This window comes from Camelus ferus, chromosome 8, assembly GCF_009834535.1.
Source record: "Camelus ferus isolate YT-003-E chromosome 8, BCGSAC_Cfer_1.0, whole genome shotgun sequence".
NCBI lineage: Eukaryota > Metazoa > Chordata > Mammalia > Artiodactyla > Camelidae > Camelus > Camelus ferus.
Window position 1 is genome coordinate 39,557,002 of NC_045703.1, and position 15,950 is coordinate 39,572,951.

At 38.2% G+C, this 15,950-nt stretch overlaps 1 protein-coding gene and 1 long non-coding RNA gene across 9 annotated transcripts in view; one reads left to right on the plus strand and one right to left on the minus strand.

The window, feature by feature from the left end:
• LOC116665366 overlaps positions 1-258 on the minus strand; it is a 45,592-nt gene extending 45,334 nt beyond the window's left edge. The window contains exon 1 of the long non-coding RNA XR_004321956.1: positions 22-258. This is a non-coding gene — a long non-coding RNA (uncharacterized LOC116665366). The remainder of the gene's footprint in view (positions 1-21) is intronic.
• A 175-nt stretch (positions 259-433) lies between these two features.
• The window catches only part of PKIB (cAMP-dependent protein kinase inhibitor beta), a 98,104-nt gene continuing 82,587 nt past the window's right edge, over positions 434-15,950 (plus strand). For 2 of the 8 annotated variants that reach the window (XM_032484798.1, XM_032484801.1), the window contains exon 1: positions 434-576. The gene's annotated coding sequence lies outside the window, so the exon portion shown is untranslated. Of the gene's footprint in view, positions 675-15,950 lie in introns of all 8 variants that reach the window. The other 6 variants (XM_032484803.1, XM_032484799.1, XM_014563357.2 and 3 more) reach the window with 4 other exon arrangements.

The following is a 15,950-nucleotide window of genomic DNA, read 5'->3' on the forward strand; positions in this document are numbered from 1 at the left end:
GAAAACCAGGTACATTCCTACCTTTCTTTGACGCTTGGAGCACAGACGCTCCGGGGCTAGCACAAGTGGTTCGGAGGTGGCCTCCGGGAGCAGGACAGGAAGCAAAATTCCCGCAGTCACATCCAGCAAATTCCTACCAGAACCTTAACAGTCACTCAGGGGAACTGAGAGTGGTAGGCAGGGAGGTTCTGTGGTGATTACAGACGATTAATTGTCTGTTAACGCGTTCGCAGGAAAAAAGAACCCTGCCCAGGGTGGCCAAGAGGGAAAAGCCACCGACGCGCCGGCCCGAGAGCCCCGCGGCGGCGCGGGCTACTCAGAGAGCCGGACCTCGTGGGGGGAGCCGCGCTCTACGCTCGGGGGCGGGTCCCGGCGGCCGCTCTCTCCGCCCCCGGAGTCGCCGCCACCTCCTGGCTGCGCCCCAGCCCGGCCTCTCAGAAGCGGCCGCTTCCTCGTGGACGGTGGAGGCGGCGGCGAGCTAGAGCCCGCATCCCAGCTCGCGGCCACAGAGAGGCCGGGCGAGCCCGAGCGCGCGGAGACCCAGCCCGGCTCGGCAGGCAGCTCTGCGCGCGGCTGGTACGTACGCGGTGAGGGGGCGGCGGGAGTGTTGTCGTCGGTGCGACGACGGAGGGAGAGGACTTGGGGAGTCGGGGGAGACCGCGAGCGAATTTGCGGTAAGTGCAACTTTCCTCTTTTCCTCCTAGTATGCGCAAACATAGGGGGAATTCAAAGCGGATGCCTCTTTTGCTAGAATGACCACATCATTTAACATGCAGGGGTACTTACAGGGTGAAAGGGGGCGCTCGGGTCAACAGGCGTTACAGGGAAGGCTGGTCACCTCTTTTTGCCCACTCTGCCCTGACGGTGGACGTTGGTGACCTACTCTCATAAGTTGCTGAGCCCTTCTCTTCTCGCACCGGCAATGCCACGTCGTTTCCCATGGGCTGCGCGTTCCCAGCCCCAGGCGGCGGCTCGCGTCCACTGGGTCATCAGAGACCCGTGTCCTGCCCGCATCGAGCTGTGTGGCTTTAGCCAAGTCACCTCACCTTACCGGTTCCGGTCCATAATTTGATAAAATATGGGAATGATTAGTTCAGGTGAAATCATCGGTTCCCTGCAGCTCTTGGAATATCACGGAGCCTAGGACCCTGGCCGGCAGCCAGGGAGGGACGCGAGTGCAGTGTGGTGGCAGCCTCAGGAGATGGAGGGTCCTGACTACTGATGCTGCTGCAGGCCGTTGGGGAAGCTCCTGAAAGTGCCTTCTGGGGGAGATGACCCTGATTTACCAGCTGCCGGTCTGGCACACCTCTGCCCAGTGAGGCTGAGACGGACGGGCTAGTTCTGTCTTTGTAGAACTCATCCCAGGGAACGCATCCAAACATGGGTCCTTTGAAAGAGCTCTTGGTACAAGCGGGGCACTACCCCCACCCCAAAGAAAAACCTGCATATGGTATTAGCCGGAGTCTGTGCAGGACTGTAAAGTAGTGGAGATTAGAGGCCGACGACAGACATTCACCTAGAAAAACTAAAGAAATTAAGACACTCATATTAATGGTTTGGATACTGAAAAAGTACTGGATTAGAACTGCTGTGAGTATTGCGTTTCTCTCTGCGTACATACAGATTCCATCTGTCCACTTTATCTCTTCATAAGATGCCTTTCGTCTTACTGGCACTGCTACACTTAAAAAAATTCCTTCTGGCATTTAATATTCAAAAAGCTCAGACTTTGGATTATTAAAATGAGATTTGATGGCTATAAAGCTCACAGGAAGTTCTGTAATGGAGTAGGTTCTGGATCAAGGTTAGTTAGACCAGCATTTTGAAAACCTTTTTTTTTCTGTTAGTAAGTCCTGTGTTGGTCAATACACCTCAACTGACACTATTTTAAGGGAGTTCACTTTCTAAAACAATGTTTTAGAAGATCAAATGATATAATTCTGAAGCAAAATATATGTTGGAAAAAATTTGCATGAAGTTTTTAGTAATTGACTTCTTTGTTTTATCTTTACCAAAACTTTCTTCAACAAAAATGAAGTCTTTCTTCAAAGGTTCATGGAATACCTTATGCAGGATATTTTAAATTGTGCCAAATTTTATTTTTGTTAAAGGATTTTTTCTCTTCTTTAGTCAATTTTAAACTAGAAATTTAGATTTTTAGAAATTTACTCCTTTCAATAATTTTTAAAGACATTTTGCCAAGTTGTAAAACCATCACCATAATTAAGTTTTAGAACATTTTCATCACCGCAGTAAGATCCTTCAATGCCCATTTATAGTTAATCTCTATTCTTACCCCCAGCTTCAGGCAAACCACTAATCTACTTTCAGTCTATAGATTTGCCTTCTCTGGATATTTTATAAAAATGGAATCATCAAATATGTGATCTTTTGTTTATGGCTTCTTTCACTTAACATATTGTTTTTGAGTTTTATCTGTGTTGTAGTGTATCAGTTCAGAAGTTTTCCATTGTATGGATATACCACATTTTGTCTATCTATTCGTCAGTGGTTCGACATTTGGATTGTTTTAAAATTTGAGACTATTATGAGTCATGATGTTAAGAATGTTGACATGCAAATCTTTGTTTTCTTTTCTCTTGGATAGATATTTAGCAGTGCAGTGCTGGGTTGGATGATAAACATATGTCTAACTTCTTAAGAGCATTGTAGAATGACATGTAGAAGTTACACATTTATAAAATGTAGAAAATTCTGGAAAAATTAATGTTTCATGCTGGATCATATAGGATTTGATATATATATAGAGAGAGAATGTTGGAGAGGAAACACTTTGCTTTCTTTCATATTCAGAGCTCAAATACAGCAAACAAATTTAAAAAAATGTAATATTTCTCAGAAATAAAATATTTCTAAAGATGATTTTTTTGTTGAAGTTTTAGATTCACAGCAAAACTGAAAGGAAGGTACAGAGATTTCTCATACACCCCCACCCCTACCACATGCATAGCCTCCTCCATTATCAATATCCCTCACCAGAGTGGTACATTTGTTACAATGGATGAACCTACACTGACACATCATAATCACCCAAAGTCCATAATTTACATTAGGGTTCACTCTTGTTGTTGTACCAACCCATTCTATGGGTTTAGACAAATGTACAATGACATCTGTCCATCATTATAATATCATAGAGTATTTTCACTGCCCTAGAAATCCTCTGTTCTCTGCCTATTCACCCCTCCACCCCCATACCTTTGTTTAATGCCAAATGAGTGTAAATCAGGTTTATTTAAGACAAAATTTCCTGCAGTGCCCATTGAGAATGTGAAAGAAAGCAATATAAAAATTGTATTTTAAGGTATTAGCGAGACTCAGACCTGAATGACTTGATAGTGGTTTTCCATTCCTTCGACACAAAATTTTAATTAAGTTAGAAAAAAAAATCATTCCTTTCTGAATAACAGAAAAAACACCCTATGAATCCTATAATAAAATAAGCTTCCTTAACTATGATGCTATATAATTCTTAGAAGTAGTAGTTAAATATATTTTATTATTAGATGTAGAGATCTAAGGCCCATGTGTAAGTGATTTACATGTGCAAAAATCATGTATTAAGGATAAATCCAGGTCTCTTCCTGTTTTAAAACTTGTGGTTAATACATTCTCTAATGAATCCTGTTGGTCTCAGTAATTTTTATATTAATATGCTCTATGTATTTTTATGTCACTATCAGTTAGTAACATTACATAAAGAGAGCACTTGAACATACCCAGAAAACCTAACAGTGATTATTATCATTTTTCCCTGTTTATCTGAAGTGCAGTTGACTTTGAGAAATCAAATAAGTAGTCTACTTTACACTCAAGTGGGATATGTTTTTATTCTCACTCTCAATGGCAAATAGCAATTTTGTGCTTCTGCCCAGGTTTAGAGCATGCTATGGACTTTCCAAATCAAAGTGGATTTGTGTTCTCTAATAACTCCTATTCTTAAAATGTGATGGTGTCCAAGAGTTGGGTGATTGGTTGGAAAAGAAGTTCTGAGCTGATTAAGAAGAATAAAACAATTCAGATTTGTATATATTCCTGGATAGAAGGAAGTATTCTCACCTACAATCCTGGATCAGTTAGACTAGGATTTCTTAGACTGGAAAGTGGGCCAAGGGAATGGAGACTCTTTAAGATTATGTTGTCTCGAGCCAACACAGCTTGAACACCTGTTTTGGGGAGTAGCAGCAGAAGCATTTATAGACAATACAAACGGAGCCAAATGCCTTCCTCTGCCTCTTGGATTCTCCCTCCTCGTGGTCTCTATTTTTTGAAAGACCTAAAATCTACTGTGCTGATGAAAAAGAACCCCTTTGGGAGTGGGGAAATCAGCATGGTTAACTGTAGGTTTTCACTTTTTCGATGAAGGAAAAGAAGAAACCCAGATTCAATGTGATAGTTTCAGGAATAAATCCATGGAAGATAGGAAGGAATTAAGCGATCTTCCCAAGCATGCTTATATTAAGTGACTATGAGGTGATTTACTTCTAGACTAATCTTTATGGGATGGGCTATTATGTCTCAGAAGAAAACAGTTTTAAAAATCAGTGTGTGTTTGTATTGTGTGTGTGTGTGTGAATAAGGATGGCTGGCTCGTGCAATTACATTCTTTTACTATTTTTTTTTATTTAAAAAATGAGAATAAGTACTTCTATCATGGAGTTTCTGGAGCCAGGTATATTATTAAATCTCAAAACTGAAATAAGCCCCTCTTGTCTGTCTTTCCCAAATCTAATAAGATCTAATAAAAAGCTAGATGATAGATACAATGACTTTGCCACATTCTAAAGGTTTGTAAAGAGTCTACCAAACCAGAAAAAGATTTTACAAAGGTCAGGGCTTCCACAGAAACCATTCCACCTCTCAGTTTCTATATCCCTGAAGAAGGACATCTATCATAATTGTGCTCATTGCAGTAAGGAAGCAGAACTTTTCACAGTAATGATGGATTAGAAAAGCAAACAAACACAAAAAACAACTCTTCATCTTTCTAATGTGTCTTGAAGCTGTATATACATATATATATACACATACACATACTCTTGTAGCTCAGAGGAGGTTGGATTTGAGGAGTTTTGGAGAGACTGTTGTTGCCCAAGCAAGAGATGCTAGAGAGTGAGTCAGAGATTAGGGATGAAGAATCAGAGATGAATCAGAGTATTCAAAGGCTAGGAATATTAGGAGTGGAAAATGATCAGGCTTGATGGTAATTGGGATATGAAGTTAAGGGGAAGTGGGAATGAAGAGTGCTCTGATTCTTGGCTGGAGGTTGAGGGCTAGCACTGTTTACAAAGATAGCAATAAAAGGGCAGAATTGATGGATTTGCTGGGTTGGATAATGTCTCCTTAAAATTCATATAGTTCCTGGAACCACAAAAATGAGGCCTAATGTAGAAATAAGGTCATTGCCCTTGTAATTGGTTAAGATGGGGTCATACTGGAGTAAGGTGGGTCCATAACCCAATGTAACTGGTGTCCTTATAAGAAGAAGAGAAGAGACAGAGAGGGATACGCATAGAGGGAAGACAAATACGTGATGATGGAAGTAGGAATTGGAGTTATGTGGCTGTAAGGGATTCCAAGATTTGCCAGCCACCACCAGAAGCTAGGAGAGAGGCATGGAACAGATTTCTCCTGAGTTCCCAAGAAGAAACCAACCTTGCCAAGACCTGGATTTTCAATTGCTAGTCAGTTGAACTGTGCCCTTCCTCAGCATCAATTGTAAAGATGGTTACAGAATAAGCAGTGTTATAACTTGGGGAGTGCATCCACTGTATCCTGACATGGTCAGAGTCTGCTGCCACTGAACCAGGTATAGATCTAAACGAGGTCATTTCAGGTTTTCCGTTCATTTGTACCATATGGATTTGACAGTGTGGAAATGGGGCCAGTCTACCACATGGAGGGCACAGGTTTTGTTTGCCTCAGGGAGAAGTGGGAGAAAGTTTTCAGAGGAAGTGAGGAATACTTCCCTCACAGGATGGATTTGGGGCAGCTCCCTGAAATGCTTGTGGACTTTTGCCAAAGAATATTAAGCTTCTAAAATCCAGCATAGGTTGTTCCAACTCTGAGAAGTCAATGTTTGGTTTCTAGGTTTGAATGCTTTGAAAGGAAATATTAACTTTTCAGGTGTAACGCAAAATGGGAGGAAATAAAGCATTTTTAAACTCATAGATGTTTATTTTTATGAACTCCTTAAGAAAGTATCTTAATTTACCTAATTTGTTGAAAACTTTTCAGATTACTTGTCAATAATTGCTATTGGTCTTAATAGCTAATTGGTTCAGTTCTTCATTTTGTGGTTTTGTATCAATATAATCCACTTAAAATATGGATTAATAAAATACGATTCTGTCTAAGGACAACAGTTTAGGTTGTATCTAAGGACATCTCAAATTATCTTACAGAAGGACTGGTAAAGGTTTACTTTATTTGTCAGTCTACTTTATTTGTTAACTAGATGTAAAAATATAATCAAGTGATTTTTTTTCTTTCAATCTCAATCTTCATCACCTCTCCATCATTACATTATAATGAGTTGTTCCACATATTGTTTTCTGGGCAGGTAATGTTTGCCGCTTAAAATACCACTAAATTTTAAACTTTCTATTTTTGAAATAGCATTTTTGAGATAATATACATTGCAATGAAAAATCAGAAATTTCAGAATTGTATTAAGAAGAAAATAAGGTCCATCTGTATTTCCACCATTAACTTTAAACTTTTTGCATATATGTAGCTCTTTAAAAACAAAAGTGATATATGCACTATTTCCCACTTAGCATGTCATTTTACTATATCTTTTCAAGGCAATAAATCATATTTTTAATGGCTACGTAGTGTTCTATTAAATTTTTGACTAATCCTTATTGAAAAATACTCAGAATGTTCCCAAATTTGGTATTATAAATAATATCTTAGTAGATAACTCTGCTTGTAATCCTTATATACTGTACACAGCTATTTTATTAATTTGTTTGAACAAATTTTTACAGATGGAGTTGCTAGATCAGAGGATATTCACTTTTTAAACATTTTTGATACACTTTACAAAAATATCTTTTCATGAAACCTGTAGCAGTTTATACTCAAAATAAAACTTTCACTAATACTAATACTGTTTCAAAAATTTTAAATTTAGAAATGGGTGGGAAAAGATAGTTCATATTTGTATTTCTTTGTTTGCTAGTAAGGCTGAATATTTTTACACAACCAATATGTTTATTGGATATTTTGGATTTATTTTTATGAATTGCTTTTTTATAGTCTTTGCCTGTTTGAAATCTTTTTTTGTTTCAAGAGCTTTTTATTCATAAGGATGTTAACTCTTTGTATGTCTTATGTTGCAATAAGACAGTGTTTTTTCAGTCAGGTTCTTATGTTTTTCCAGTCAGGTTCTTCTTTTTTTTGCCATTAACTATTTAGGGAGCAATGCTTTGTAAAATACTTGAATCTTATGGATGTCAAAGGTGTCAATTTCTTCTTGCATAGTTTCTGATTTTGTTAAGCTTGACAAGGACTTTCCCACCTGTGAACATATTCACCTACATTTTTATAGTACTTTTGATTTTTTTAATTTAACTTTTTAATCCTTTGAAAATTATTTTAGTAGGAAATGAAGTAGGTAATTAATTTATGTATATATATATTCTTTTTTCCTTTTTTTAAAAATACAACTGATACTATTTTTTTAATTTAAAAAATTGAGGGGGCAGTAATTAGGTTTACTTATTTATTTATTTTTTGGAGGAGGTACTGGGGATTGAACCACCCTCTGTAATCTAACTTTATTATTACTAATTTTAAATCTCTAGTCTTGCCTCAAATCCATTTGTTATGTAACTGATTCCTTCCCCACTGATTTGAAGTAGCATACCTTGCCACCTCACCCCAACGCCTCCCTGGAGCCCTCCTTCCTCATAACTGTCCCTACAATTGTGGTGTCCCCGCAGAATTTCCTCCCCCGTGCTTTCCTGGCCTCCATTCCTGCACATGACTGCAGGTTCTTTGATTGCCTCCCTAAGCTGCCTTGATCTGTCTGCATCTGTCCCTCACCCCCTTACCTCAGAAGGAAAAGGAATTCCACGTCCCACAGCAGAGCTCTAGCTCTTCCTAAATTCCCCCGTTGCCAGTCTTGCAACGTATAATTTTGTTAGCCTTGCGAAACATAATTTTCTAATGCTTCAAATCTTTGTTTTTATCGTTTGTCTACTCAGTTCTCCTCTCTGCCTTGAAATGTTGTTATGCTTTGTGCTGCCTCTCCCTGACCTAATCCCTGCTTTTTATTCTTCCTTCAAAACCATTCCGTCCTACCTTCTAGAACACCTGTTCAATCACAATAAACTCCTCTTAACCTCCACCTTTTTCCTTGCCCTGAAACTTGACCCTCCTGGGGATATCCCTTCCCTTGAGTGCTTTCTATTGGAGACTGTTTATTATTCCATAGTTCAGGGCTGTCAGCATAGGGATGTGGGTCACACATCCTCCAAACACCCACATCCCACCTCTAGACCATTATTTCTGTACCCTCTCACACTCATTCCTGTTCTTTTGAGCCATTGGGCTATACTGTCAACTACCACTGCTCATTCCTGTGATCTATTCACCACCTGAACAAAGCACTCCTTCACTGATCACTTCAGTAACTGGTGTACAGTCATCTTCTCCCTGCCATCTCCTGTCCTCCTTCTGGGCGACTTCATGTCTATATCTAGCACCACAGCCTCCCAGTTTTTGACCTCCACAACTCCAGCAGTCATCTTCCCTTTTACTCCTTCTCACCCAGCCCCTTTTGTAGTTACACCCTGGACTTATATAAAGTTGTCCTTCCTAAAGTCTCAAATTCATAAACTCTCTGGGCATAGCATCCTATATTCTCTCTCTTTTTTAACACCAATGCAGAGATTCACAACTACTCTTGTCCTTTGACCTGTTTGGGATGTCTGATTCTTTGATCTGTCGATTTTTATTCTTCATGCTCTGATTGCTTAACATAAGATGTTTCTCGTGTATTCCATGTTTCCAATCAGCACAAGTCAATGCAGAACCTAAGAATTCTGTGTGCTTCTGGCTAGTTTCTTACTACCCTCCCCCCTAAACAGCAACCTCAGAGCCTCAGTACCACCTACCTTGAGTCCTCCATATCCTAATGACCCCTTGTATTCCTATTTATGCAAATCACTGCAAGAACCCCTACACTTCCAAGGAGCATGACCAACTGTCCTGATTTTCCTGGGACTGAGGGGTTTCCCAGGATGCTATATGCAGTAAGTCCTTGACTTAAAGACTCCACACTTTTGAAATTTTTTTGAAATTCCTTATTTTCTTTTTTGCATGTTACCTGTCTTCATCTTTATTTTCAAACTGTGAGATGTTATTTCATCTGAAGTATGTAATAGGTCTTACTGTTCACTCTTTCTGTATGACTTTTTGAATCTCTTATGGGTTGAGAAACTCAGATACCTGAGTGCATTAGTTAGGAATGTTACAGTTGCTTATGATAGAAAATCCTCTTCAAATTTGTTTAAGGAGAACGAGAAAAATGATTGGATTTATGTGACTCTGCTTTCAGTCACAGCTTCGTCTAGAGCTCAAATTATTTTGTAAGGACCCAATTTCCTGTCACTTCTTGGCTCGCCTCTCCTTCAACTTGGCTTCATCCTCAGGCTCTGCTTGGTGACAAAATTACTATCAATGGCTCCAGGCCTAATTTCTCAAGTTTAAATTCAAAGAGAAAAATGTGTCTTTACTTAGTAGCTTTGGCACCAGTCCGGAGGTGGACTAACTTGCATCATGAGCCCACTCTTGAAGCATTTGCTGGGTTGCAAACATGTCATGAGCCTGCTGAAGATTTTGCGTCACACATCACATCTGAGCCACTTACTGTGGCTCCAGGCATTTAGAGCTCTAATTTGTCACGTCTGGATCTCAACTTCATTCTTGGAAACCACTGAATCACCTGAAGTGACTATAGGAGGGGAGGCTCCTCAAAGGAGAAGTGTTGGGCAGGCAACATTTTTACTGTCCTCTAAATAGGTGACAAGAAGGTTAAAAACAAAAGAGGCATAAACAGGCTCTGATTAAATCTGTAGGATGGTCTTAAGAGTACAAATTGTGAATATTATTAGTGTATAGGTTTTAGGACATTTATTTTGACTCAACAGCAGTATTTTTTAATATCCTGATGGTTGACTGTAGTGTTTGTAGTTCAGTTGCAAAGTAAGTAAGCTTTGTACACATAAGTGTTGTGTAATATAATTCTTCAATCATCATTAATGAATTTTATTTTAAATTCAACCTGTACAAATAATATTTTAAAAGTAAATAATATATAAGAAAGAAAGGAATCTTTCTCCTTTACATAAATATTTTTGCAGCTAACATTTATTAAAACGTATCAACACAAGATTTAGAAGATAATAGTAGAGAAAAACAGCTAGACTAGAAGTTAAAAAACTTCCTTGTGAGGCTAAGTCAACTTTTAATCAGTCATGTGACCCTGAAGAAGTCTCTTAATCTCTTGAGATTTCAGTTTTTGTCCATATGATTGCACCAATATGAATAATGTGATTTCAGTTCTTCACCATGAAGTCAATACAGTGAAAAAGGCACCTGTATTGTTCTAAATAGAGTTTATAATTCTATATTTTAGTGCTAAATGTGCCCATTCATATTCAGAGTCATTTCTTCCTCTTTGTAGCATAGAGATGATACTATTTACTTGCAGTTTCATTTTTTGCTTAGTGATTGTCAAGTACCCAGCACATTTCCTGGCATCCAGGACCCCTTCATTACTCGTAACCATTATGTTTATTTGAAGGACTCTCTTACATATATAAGGATTTAGACTGGTCCTGTTGGGTACTGGAAGAAAGATTTAGGACTGTTGGAGAGAGAGAGATGTTTTTTCTTCAAAATAAAAAAAGATGTTATAAAGGTTAAGCTGCAATAAAAAAAGTAATGATATGTCTAAGTGGGGTAGCACTTTCTGAGTTCAGTGGTGGTGGTAGGCTAGAGCCAAGGCTATATAAATCTTTTACTTGAAAGTAAAGAAATCTTCCTGCAACGTTCAGAGGGATCCCCAGAGAAGGGCTCCTCACTCTTTTCCAGCAAAGAATCCCCAGAAATCTAGAGGCATAACTCGAAGTCTTTCTTAGAAAAGTACAAAGTTTCTTTGAAATTTCATATTCATCTTACACATTTGTATACATCTTGCGTTCTACTTTGTATTGTGTTTATTTTGTTTTAATATATAAATTACTTTAAATATATGCTATCAAGTAAGACTGCTTTGATAAACAAAATTTATAATGTACTTAGTGATAAGTACTTTCTGGTATTTTCAAGGGTGCAGGCTTGTTAGTTTTAAAGAAGCACAGCTTAATGAACCCACAGGCTCATAATAAAATAGAATCCTCTCTCAATTTAACACAGAGAAGCTGAAAATTCAAATTTCCATTGACTAGAATTTGTGTTGCATGGATTAATTTAGACAATCACATTACTGCAATATCAAAATTTTTGGCAATATATTGTATAAACATATATGTGAACTTAAGATGTTTTAGAAAAAAAGCATAAAAGCATTGTTATATTTGAAAATGGCAGCCTAGCTCTAGCTTCTGAGGTGAGGTAAGAGATTGAGTTACTTTGTGACATTACACTTGGCTGCTGCATTTGTGGGCTTTTGTGTGCTGTTTGCTCATATTCCTTTTTTTTTTTTTTTTTAATTAGTGCCTTACAGGGGACAGATATTGAGTAAATGCTGTTTTGTGAAGTATTATTTAGGAGATTTTAAAATTAGAATAGCTTTTTCATTTTATTTAGCTCTAATTTTTGTTTTTCTTTTCAACTCTCTTTCCTAGTTTAGTTGAACCAAAATTCCTGCAAAAAAAAAATGCTATAAGAGTGGCTAATCTGAATGGGAAATTATCTTCTCTGAGGACAGCTCCAGACCACCTTTTAGTGATTTGGTTACCTGACCATGTTGCTCCCTTGAATTTCACGTTATTATGATGATAATAAAAGGGGCACAGGCAGTCTGATTATTTTAGCTATATTACTGGGTAAATTGAATTGCTGCAGAGGTATCTACTTATTTGCACTCAATGATTCATCATGGTTTAGGAAGAACACCAGCCGAGAAGTCAGGAGATTAAGTTTTTGTTTGGATTTTTGGCGAATTGCTTTATTACTTATCTCTGGTTAATTAAGAGGTTAAAAGTGCCCAATCTTCACGTAGTTTACAATTTTGTATAGGCCTTTTGTTCTCTAATCATTAATAAACTACAGTATAAACACTTCCTTAATGCTAAGGAATATACAAACCATCAAGGAGACCAAGTTGAGCAGAGCAAGGTCCCAGACCTTGGAGAACATGGGATTAACGTTGAGTATGTAAATTACTGTAAAGCAGTGTGATGAATGCCACCGTAGCAGAATGAATCAAGTCTAAGATGCTCAGAGATGGTTATAAGAAATTCTAAAACCAGGGACAGTTTCTCAGGGGAGGTGATGTTATTGCTAGAACTTGAACGATGATAACCAGTAGTTTGCCAGGCAAAGGGGAATATGTCCTGGGAAGAGGAAAGACGCTTAAAGCGTATGATTTATTTAGGGAACTAGAATTAAATCAACAGACTAGACAGCTGCAGATATGGCTGCAAGTTCAAAGGGAAGTAGATTCAGAAGGGCCTTTCATATCACGATAAATAACTTGGACTTGACTGAAGGTTTTGAATTAGTAGATCAATAGAACCGTATATGTACTGTGGTTGACTGGCTGTGAGTTCATGTCTCTCAGAGCACACACCTCTTCCTCTACGACAAAGAGATAAGGGATGGTAGGGGAAATAGGAACAAAGCTGGACCCATATTTTGATGTGTGGGTAAGATTTTACATTGGTTGACTGGGCTGCTGTCTTTGTCCTAAGTGGTAGGACAGATGCAGATGGAAAAATATGCCTAATTTAGATTTGTTAAAAGCCTAGAACTAAGAAGACATACGTGTGGGTTAAACTATAGATAAGAATTGAAGGTCATTCCTAGAAATTGCTATACTTCAATTGAGTTATGTGTTAAGCTGTTTTAGGAACAGGCTCATCATAAAAGTAATGTGGTTTATTTAATATGTTTTTCCCATTTTGTGGGGGAGGGTCTGTTAACAGAAAACATACAAATAGTAAAATTCTTTGAAATTATGAAAGGCTTGAAAGTTGTATTTTAAACGTGGTTAAGAAAGGAATGACCTCCTTTATGTATGTGTGTGCTTTTTTTAATAGACCTTTTTTTGGCCACAGATTTTGGCTCTGATGCGTGAGTTTTCTGTCAGCTTCTCTAAAGATTCAAGGATAGAGTTTAAATTAAGGATACATTCAAGGGTACCCTTCAGGGTAGGAACTAACTCTGCACTGATTTTTATTTGGTTAGAGAGCATCCCGAGCAGTGTGTGTAGATTATGTAACTAGTCACTCAGGGCCCCTGGCTTCCTGTTAACCTGGCCCTCTTGTGAGGCAGTGCGCTGGGAGCAGCTGGGTCAGGCTCAGCGCTGTTGCCTAGCAGTCCCAGAGGAGGAATCATAAGGGGTTGTTGCTGAGCAACCAGGGGGCTGCTGGTGTCGCATCATCCCCCACGGAGTTGTACAGTAGCGGTGGGCCCGTCCCCATGGGAGAAGCAGTATAGCCTGGCAGGGGGCCAAGCCTCCCTCAGAGGAACAAGGGCTGTTAGCAGTAAGTACTTGACCTTAGAATCAAAGATGATAACTTATGTTCTATGAACATGCAAGCAATTTATGGAATTATTGATATAAAATTATTGATGTAAATTTAATTAAACATGAACTTGGAGCATGGCTATGGCAGCCAGAGTTCTCTTTTCAAATACTTTCATTCCGGTTTCTTTCTCCTTCAGGCTTAGTTGCAAGGTAAGTTTTCTGGGTCAATGGAAAGCAATTTTTCTTTATGCCTCATGGAATATGTTACTTTCCCTATTAATATTATTTAACCAAAGCAAGTATTTACACATTAGAAAAACCAGCAAGCTAACTCTGATCTGCTCAAGTGGACCTGCATTGCAAAGTCTTTGACTCAATATCAGTGCAAGAATTTGCTACTAATATTTGAGATACAGCTCTGAGTTGTCTTTCTGTATCAAAAAATCAGAAGATAATTCACCAGGACCACATCTTACTCTATTTTTTAATATTTAACACAGTCAATAAATGACTCTTCAGGAGAGCTGATAAAATGTCAGAAATAATTAGCTCTTGTAAGAAGGCTAACTTCTGCTTTTAGGGCTTAAAGTTGCCCATATTGAACAAGCCTTTTCCTGAAGATCCGCACACATGTTTTAAAGGCCAAAATTGAGCTCTTTCAGTACTTTGGAAGAATGCACAGTTGCATCAAAGGCTAAGGTATGAAATAAAGCAATGAACATCCATCAGACTTGAGAAATAATTGACGCCGGCCAGCTAGAGAAAAGTGGTAGAAATCTTTCTGATCTCCCCCCCACCCCCAATTTTTTCATTCAGTATTTCTGGCCTTGAGCTGTAACTGTTTGCCTGTAAAGATTTTAGGAAGCAGAGCTTTGGGTACAAAGGGGGAAAGTTCTCTGTTAACACTGGGATCTACACTCTTTGAGGGACCTATATCCTTTTTGAAGAAAATACTTAAAAACTTAAAAATTCCTCTTAAGAAATGCACACAGACTTTTGTTTGACATACATGCACACCCACTAATGTGTCTAAGCCATTCAATTCGAGGACAAGTAAGATAGTGTATCTATTGTAATAAATAATTTAAATATTTTTCTGAGGTGCCTTATTTTTAAAGCTACTTAACACTTAAAAGTGAACTTTTTACCATTTTTATCATATAGACCTTTGGCAGAAACATTCTATTTGTCTTTGTTATATAAAAGTAGTAATAACTATAATGCATATTGAGCACAAGATGTGCCAGGCATTGTTCTATGTGAATTAAATTATGTCATTTAACTCCCCCAACAACTCTATGTGAGAGGTACTGTTATTGTAGATATTTTACATATGGAGAAGTCTAGGCCTGCCCAGAAAGGTTAAGTAACCAGGCCAAATGTACACAGTAAAGATTTATAATCAGAAAGTCTGTCTTTAGAGTCTGTGCTCTCACTCACTACACTATACTTTGAGCACCATATTATTTCATGAGGGCAACCCAGGTGGTATTCACAACGAACTTGTTTTTAGATTATAATGATATAATAAGAGAATGCAAGAGAGTGAAAACTATGATATCCTTTACATAACTAATTTATAACTAATACATTACTTAATTTGTTCTTTGGGCCTATAATCCACAGCAGGAAGCCTTTTAAATCAAACTTCTTTATATCCATCCAGATTCTATGAATATGCAAAATAAATTTGGTCAGCATATAGCACTGAAGTTTTCTCTTTAATCTGAGATGTGAGGTCAGTTTTCTTTGGTATATGAGATGTGAAGAAAGAGGAAATGGTTAAAAGGAAAAAAGATCATATTTCTTGGAGCTTTGAGATACAAAGCATCAAGGAACTGCGTTTGAGTCATGAGAACAGTCACTCGGGGGAAGAGTTATGTATAAAGCTAGGTCAGGAGTCCAGGAATATGGTGAGGCAGCATGGTGCACAGTGGATCATGCACAGGCTTTCAAGTCAGATAGACTTGAACTTGAATCCTGTCTTTATGAGTTATTAGCTGTGTGACCTTAAGTAGGTATCTCACCATCTCTAAGCTTTGGAAAAAAACCTTTTTTTCTTCTTCAGAAAAGAAAAAAAAGATCAGTTGTGATAATTAAGTGGGTAAAACACAGAGTGTAGCAAGGCTCATGACACAAAACATGTGTTTTATTAAATGTTAAAATCCCTTTATCTCCTCTCCCAGCAGCAACAACAACAATAAAGTAAAAAGAGGGTTAT